Source organism: Delphinapterus leucas, chromosome 19 (assembly GCF_059928025.1).
Source record: "Delphinapterus leucas isolate spDelLeu-1000000601 "Yukka" chromosome 19, BTC_Dleu_Yukka2, whole genome shotgun sequence".
NCBI classification, from domain to species: Eukaryota; Metazoa; Chordata; class Mammalia; order Artiodactyla; family Monodontidae; genus Delphinapterus; species Delphinapterus leucas.
In genome coordinates, this window is record NC_143147.1 from 22,565,063 (window position 1) to 22,572,429 (window position 7,367).

Below are 7,367 nucleotides of genomic sequence, written 5' to 3' on the forward strand. Positions count from 1 at the left end.
GCTCTGCCAATTTTCCTGCCTGTTCCTTCAGGCTCAGGTAAGGTCCAGGGGTGGTCACAGGGGAGCAGAGTGAGGACCCTGGTGGGGACCTGGGGGAATCACCCTCATCCCTGACCTGCTCCCACATCAGACCAGTGCTGCTCAGAGAGCTTGGCAGGTCATCTGGAGCAGGCGGAGGCAGTGGATGAGGGGGCTGGTCAAGGAAGACACAAACCCCACCTTTTAAGAGCCCGTGGATTGTAATTCACGTTGGCAGAGCCGTCCAGGCCTTGGCCTACCCTGGCCTCCACTTGGGAATGTTGAGGTCCCTCTGATTGTTAAATCTTGCCAATTACAGAGATCCTATCTTCTCTCTCTCTCTCTCTCTCTCTCTCTCTCTTTAAGTTTAGTCATCCCAAAGATGACTTTCTGATCAGAACTCTCTCTGGCCTCCAACCCCATTGGCCACGGAGCAACTTGAATAGGCTGGGCGTGCCGGCTTCTCCACGCTGCTCAGTCTCCGCCTTCATGCCCCAGTCCACACGTGGTTCCCTCACTGACAGCTGAGAGGCAGTGGGCAAGAAACAAATGACTCCCTCCTCCTCCTCCTCTACCTTCTGTAATGTGACCAGTTATAATCCCTGCGTGCATGAAGTATTTACAGCTGGCCGATCAGGCTCCTCTGGTTTGGACAGGTAGGCAAGAAAGGGTATCAGACAGGCCTGATGCTGACGCTCTGGTGATGTCACCCACCCAGCAAGGGGCAAGAAAGGGAAAGAGGGGGAAATGTCATCCCCAAAATGAATGGGAGAGAAGTGTGAAGTGGCTGCATCTTGAACAAAAGAAATGGCCCCCAAGGTGGAATAGAGAAGGTAGTCAAAGTGAAGTCACTTTTTTTTTTTAAACTGCTGGCTCCTCATGTTCGGTTCTGTCACTCACATCTTTCACTCCTGCTTTCAGATAGCTCGGTGCACTTTTTTCCTCCCAGGAACTAGTGTGACAAAAGTCCCTGCTACCTACAGACAAGATCCCAACTCTGCTCACCCACACTGACTCAGGCCTTTGGTTAATTGTTGATAGAAAGTCCCAGCATCAACCTCTGATAGCCTTCCCTGGGGCGGAGGGCTTTGTTCAAGCCGGAAAATACGTATTATTCATCTGCTCATCACTCAACAGTCAAATATTTCATAACTGCCGCTATGGTCTAGGCACTGTTCTAAGTGCTGGGGATGGGCGAGGTCCCTTCCTTCAAGAAGCGGATATTCTAGTGGAGGAGTTAAACACAAAAAATATGTGCGTCTAACCTCCTAATATGTGCAAGGTTTGGGTGAGTAGAAAGGAGTACATCATAGTGTTTGTCCTCCAGGGGCTCATGTGTTAGGGTTAGGGCAGATCCCTTTGGAAATAATTACATGAGACATAAAAGGACAAAGAAGTTGCTTTGGGCAAGTTATGAGGGGAGACACACTCACTGAGAGAGGGTGGGGAGGGACTGGGAAGGCTTCTAAAAGGGGCTGGTATTTTGAGCTGGGGCTTGAAGAAAGGATAGCACTTACACAGGTAGATATTGCTGGGATAGGTGTGCTGGGAAGAAAGGAGAACTTGAGCAAAGGCCCTGAGGCTGGGAAATAGAGGTGGTGGCAGGGAACTCCACAGGCTGTCTGGGGAAGCTGGACATCACCTCACATGACCAACACTTCTCCAAGCTTCAGCAAAGGCCTTCGGCCAGCATTCTGGGCTCCAGGCTGGGAGGAAGGCAATTCCCTCTGCACAAACTCCTCAGGGAAATCCAGGGACCTGCAAGGCCATCAGAGCCCATCTTCGTTTGGGGTATGCCTTCAGAGCTCTATAAGCTCCTGCCCTCACCTGTGCACTCATGGTCGCTCTGGTCCCTAAAATGTAAGTGATTCCCACAAAACAGGCAGCAAATCTGTCCCTGTGCCAGGCTCAAAGCCTCCTCGCTAGATTTTCCTCTCTAATCTCAGACCCTCAGGATTGCTCTGAATCCTGGATAAGAGGCATTGGGAGGGGGGGACCCTGTGAGGCTCCCCATGGTGCCCAGTCTGTGCCCAGAGAAGACAGCAGCACATGGTGACTCCCGAACTACCTCCTTTTGTCCTGTGTCCTCTTGGCAGATGATCCCAGTTGTCCTTCCCCCATGCCCCACCCCCATGCCTGGTGGCACAGACACTTAGCAATTTGCTCCTTAATTGTCCCCCAGCTAGGCTGCGCAGATGCTGCTCTTTAATCTCTCCTGATAAATGAATCGCGCCTCTCCTTTAATCATATGTTCATATCCAAGCCAATCTGAATCCATTTGGCAGGGAGTGTGTTGCAAGATATGCCATGACTGCTGCTTCTCCCCACCCAGGGCCCTGGAACCAGCGCGTCTGCTGTCCTCACCCTCAGCGAAGAGCCCAGGAGGCCCATCCAGGCGAAGGATCTCCTACCTGAGTGATGGGGACTTTTCAAAGTCAATCATTCACTCCTGTCCTCAAAGCAGGCCCGTGTGGGACTGGAGGGAGATGGATTCCCAAAGGCCTCAGAAGTGGGAGGGACAGGGTGAGTCCACAGCCTTCCTTGGTCATTGAAGAAAGGGCCCCATTATCACCCCTGGGAGAAAGTGCTGCCTTAAATCTAACCCTAATCCTTTCTGTTCCCCTTTCATTTCCTCTGAGCTGGTTCTCAGGGAAGCTGCGACACTTTTTACATAGCAACGTATTCCAGACCAGTCTATGATCATTTGTACTTGCCTGCTACTGCTACTGGCTGCCACCCCCAACGCCTTTCATCTTTCCCCAGGAAGTCTTCTTTTCTAAATCCTCCAGCCTGGTGGGCAGTCCAGGACATGCTTGGTAATGTACCAAGTTCTGCCACGTTTGGGGCTGCTGCTTCTTTCACCTACCGAGTGGTGTCCCCCGACCCTAGTGGAAGCAAAACAAAACCAGACGAATAAAACCTGCTAAACTGAGCGCTTCTGCCGCTAGCACTGAGACCTTGGAGAAGAGCCTTGACCTCTTGGGCCTCAGTTTCCCCATCTGTAAAACAAGGTGGAATTGCTGGCAAGAATCTTTTGGATCCTAGGTTCGGACAGAGCCCCTCAATGCTGCCAACAGAACCTCTCACCCCCACCTTTTTATCACCCTTGGTGAGGAGCCGGAGGGGACCGATGGGTGGCGCAAGTGGGGCCGGGAGAAGACAGACGTCTTCTCCCAGCGCGAGGGCTGTCTGGGCTTGGTTCCGTCCAGCAGCCCCATGCGCCTCCACGTCCTCTTCATTTCCTTTCCTTTTTCCGGGCTGGTTCTGCCTGGCCAGGCAAGCGCCCTCCGGTTCACTGGGAACCCGGGCGTATTAGCATATTCATATATCATTTGCATGACCTCGCCCTCCGGAGCCCGGAACCTCTGGCTCCGCCTCCGTCTGGAGGTTCCCCGCCCCCGTCCCCCACCCGCCCCCGCGCTCTTCCCGGAAGCCGTGCCCCTTAAAAGGTCCTTGAGCCTGTGACAGGACGGAGCCCGTCGGCGTTACCCTTGAAGGATTCCAGAAGCGTAAGGACAGGTCTCCTCGCGCGCAGCAACCCGACGATACTGTTCCCCGCCCTTTTAAGGGCTGCTGGAAGTCTTCAGCAGGAGCTGAAGCTGTGTAGCAACTGGGGCTGAGGGGCCTGCCCGGCCTGTCAGTAGTGACCCAGAGGATGAGGAGGACAAAATCAATATAACCATGGTGAGCACCTACTTATGTCCCCAGTGCTTATACACTTTGCCTACATCTCACTTAACCTTTATCACAACTCAGTGAAGTATCATTGTCCCCGTGAGGAAACAGGCCCAGAGAGGTGACATCCGGCCTAGCAGGGTCCTCAGCTTGGTTCCAGCAACTGGCCAGGCGTCTTTGAGCTACTCTGGCCTTGTCAGAGGGTGAAGGGGGAGGCGAGAAGGCCAAGAATTGCTGTCATGATCCTCATCTCAAATCACTGTGTGCCTGGTATTCACCAAGGCCTGCCCTTAGGAAGGAAGCACTTCTTGACAATTTGGGGGGGGAAATGTCAACCTCACGTTTGTGTTGCTCCTTAACAATTCTCAGAGCATCCCCCATACATGATCACATTTGTGTTTCAACAACGGTGCCAACAATATGGATAACAGTTCCACATGGCCTGGAATGCGTATTTTAGGCTCTATTCACCTCAATCTAATTTCATTACAGTACAATGGAACAATCCAGACCATTCTCTGGGATTTGATCTGGGAGGAGTGATTTCCAGAGCAGGAGCCATTTTGAAGTTAACAAGGATGCTAGATTTATTTAGAAGGAATTTTACAGAGAACTTGAATCTTCTGTAGTGTCAGCCCCAGTGATGGGTCATATACATGAGGGAGATTCCGAAAAGGATGTGTGCTTTGCAAGTGAAGTCAGTGACATAAATCTCCCAGCGGAATACTTAAATGCGTGGATAGAATTTGCTTTAGATATCAAAAGTCAGCTATGACGGTATGGAAAAAAAAAAAAAGGATATTAAGTTTTGACACCATCCAGGCAAATTATATTTGAGGTGGTTTAAGAGTCAAAGAGTTTCCACATTTTAATAAATTTTTATATGTTTTGTGCCACATCTACGATCTGACTAGATTAGAAAAAGAAGCAAAAGGATTTGCGGAAGAAAGGACACTAGGGAATTTGAAAGTGGAGAATTAAAAAAAAAAAAAAAATCCTGGTACGGGAATACAGCCAATAGCTTCAGAAATTTTACCTCTTTGAAAGACAGGTCAACAACTGATGACGAGGCAAATATGAAACTGTACATGATGAAATAGGCCTCGTGGCTTATATTTAATCCTGGGGACTGGCGTCAGTTACAGGTTGGCACCCTTGCTTAAGGGCTGCTTCTGGCCCCCACAGGAATAGTGTCCTCTGGAGAGCAAGGGAGATTGACCCTAGTGAGCGGCACTGCCCTGGAAGGTTCTGCACTAGAAGCACAGGTCCATGGCCTGCTTTTGAGGGTCCAGGAGCTCATCTGTGGGGGCTTGTCTTTCCAGTGAACCACATACTGAGCCACTGGACAGGATTTAAGAGTAGAAAAGGAGCTTCCGCTCCCAGGCACTGGCAAAATAAGCCTAGAGAACCAACTCGAAAGTGAGGCAGTCTTAAGCTCTTTGAATGGGTTCTTAAGGGAACATGTACACATGACAAAAGTACATGTGAAAACAGATAAATAGATAAACGTTAGATGAGACTTCTGAAAAATAGAAATAGCTTTGTTTGGGGATGTGGGATTCTAGATGAAGTATCTGTGCTTGTAATAAAGTTTTCATACAATTTTTCTTTTAAGTCAGTACAGATGTGTATCTGTGTCAAACACCAAAGAAGGCCCCAAATTGTCATATTAGTGTGACTATAAGAGTAGCGTCTTTCCCGGCATTGCATATATAGAAATAGTAGCCCTGGGCGGGGAGGGGTAAACCATGTGGCAAAGCTGCTTATAAACTGCTTAGATCCCTTGCTCAGGGAAAGCCATTCTTAAAGCAGCAGGCGTCTCTTGGCATGGCTGAGAATGGAAGCTGGAAGAGGAACAGATTGGAGGGTGGAACTTGAACAGGGTATTTAGGGGAGAGGAGCAGTGCGGGAGGGGGAGATAAGAGCATCCAGACATGGCCTCCCATGCAGCCTGGAGCCCTGCAGGTGACAGGTTTAGGCAAGGAGACTCGTGTTGAGGAAGGGACCGGTGATGGAGTGGGGTGAGGAGAAGCTGAGAGTCAAGAAGGTCATTTAGGATATTTGTGTTATGGTTATATACTATTTTTTTTTTTTAAGATCTGTAAGGGTGGACATGACTCAATGGCCAGACTGTGCCTAAATAATGGATTCCTGCTTCTCATACCTGACTCGGTCTAAGAAGGTTTAGCCCCTTAAGGAAAAAGTATTTTCGCTGTTTCAGAGAGTCAACTGACCGGTGAGTTCTCTGAGAAAATGAGAAGGTATTGATTTTAGAAGGGGAGGACTAGGGGTTCAGACCTCGCATAAGGTCTGGGAGGAGTAAGTCTCCTGGGGCCTGGAGGTGATCTTCATCTCCCTCCCCGCCCCCACTCCTTGCTCCCCAGTAGAAATCGGCTACAAATCTCAGCTTGTTGGGAACAGATGGCCTTGGCTGACGAATAAGCCACCACAGGCTGCTCCACCTGTTCTCGGGTTGGAATAATCAGCTCGAGACAAACATCGGCGCTGAAATAACTCATGGCAGCGGGTGATACGCAGGCACAGATTCCAAAAATCTCTTCAATAGACCCCCTCCAACTCTCTCCCCTGCCCAGCCCCTAGAGGCCATCAGGGGAAGGTAATGGAGCGGAGAAGAGAGACAGAGCCCCAAGCTGAGCGCGATGATGGAGCTGGTGGTTGCTCCGGTGGAGGTGGGGTGGGGGCGGGGCTGAGTTCTGGGGGCGGGGCTGAGTTCGGAGGGGCGGGGTGGGGGAGGGAATGCCTTGCACCTCGGCAGGGCGGGAAGTTATTTCTCAAGAGCATGTGGAGAACGTGGGAATGGTTGATCCGTATCAGGGACAAGTGTGAGGAGATCCAATCTGTCGGTGAGAGTAGAAAACTGAGAATTTGGGATTCTTGTGAATGTGTTCGTTAAAGAAGTGATATGCAAATGAGATCAAGCTACCGCGAATCTCTCAGCAGCTCAGACAGCTCTGCCGGCAGCCGCCGGGGTGGCTGCCTGGGTGCCCGTACTTCTGTGGACTGGTGTTCAGCCTCCCCTCACGTCCTTGATGAAGTCTGCTGGGCTAATGTTCCCTGACAGAGGCAGATGAGCCCGTCGGGCGGGTGACAGCGCTGGGTAGCAGTGGTGACGGCTTGCGGGGGGAAGGGGGTGTTGCCGGCTGAGATGGGGGCCTGGCTCCTGTGGAGTCAGTCGAGAGAGGGCAGGGATTGAGAGAGAAGAGACAGGCTGATTGCTTGCTCTCGGTGCCGCAGGCAGGCGGCTCCCCTTGGTCCAGCCTCCTGGCCTGGTGCAAAGGGCCTGAGTCCCCAGAGGCTGTGCTGGGGTGGGGGAGGAAGCCTGAAGGGCTCTTTGGACACCCCCAGTGCATCTCTGACTGCCAGCTCTGGTTCCTCACAAGTGGTCCCTGTGACTCTGCCTGAAGCCTAGGGCATTGGAGGACAGGGCTCTCACCTATCGTTTAAGGTCCCACAAACCTGGTCTCCTTAAAGTCGGTTGTGCCCACAGAGGTGCCATGGTGGCCCATTTCCAGCTGAATGCCTGGCTCTGGGGTTCTCACCTTGCTGTATATTAGAAACACTCAAGGAACTGTTTTTGTTTTGTATACAAAGAGTAAAAAACATAGTATAATGAACCTTATCCACCAAACAGCTTCAACAATTTTCAACACAGT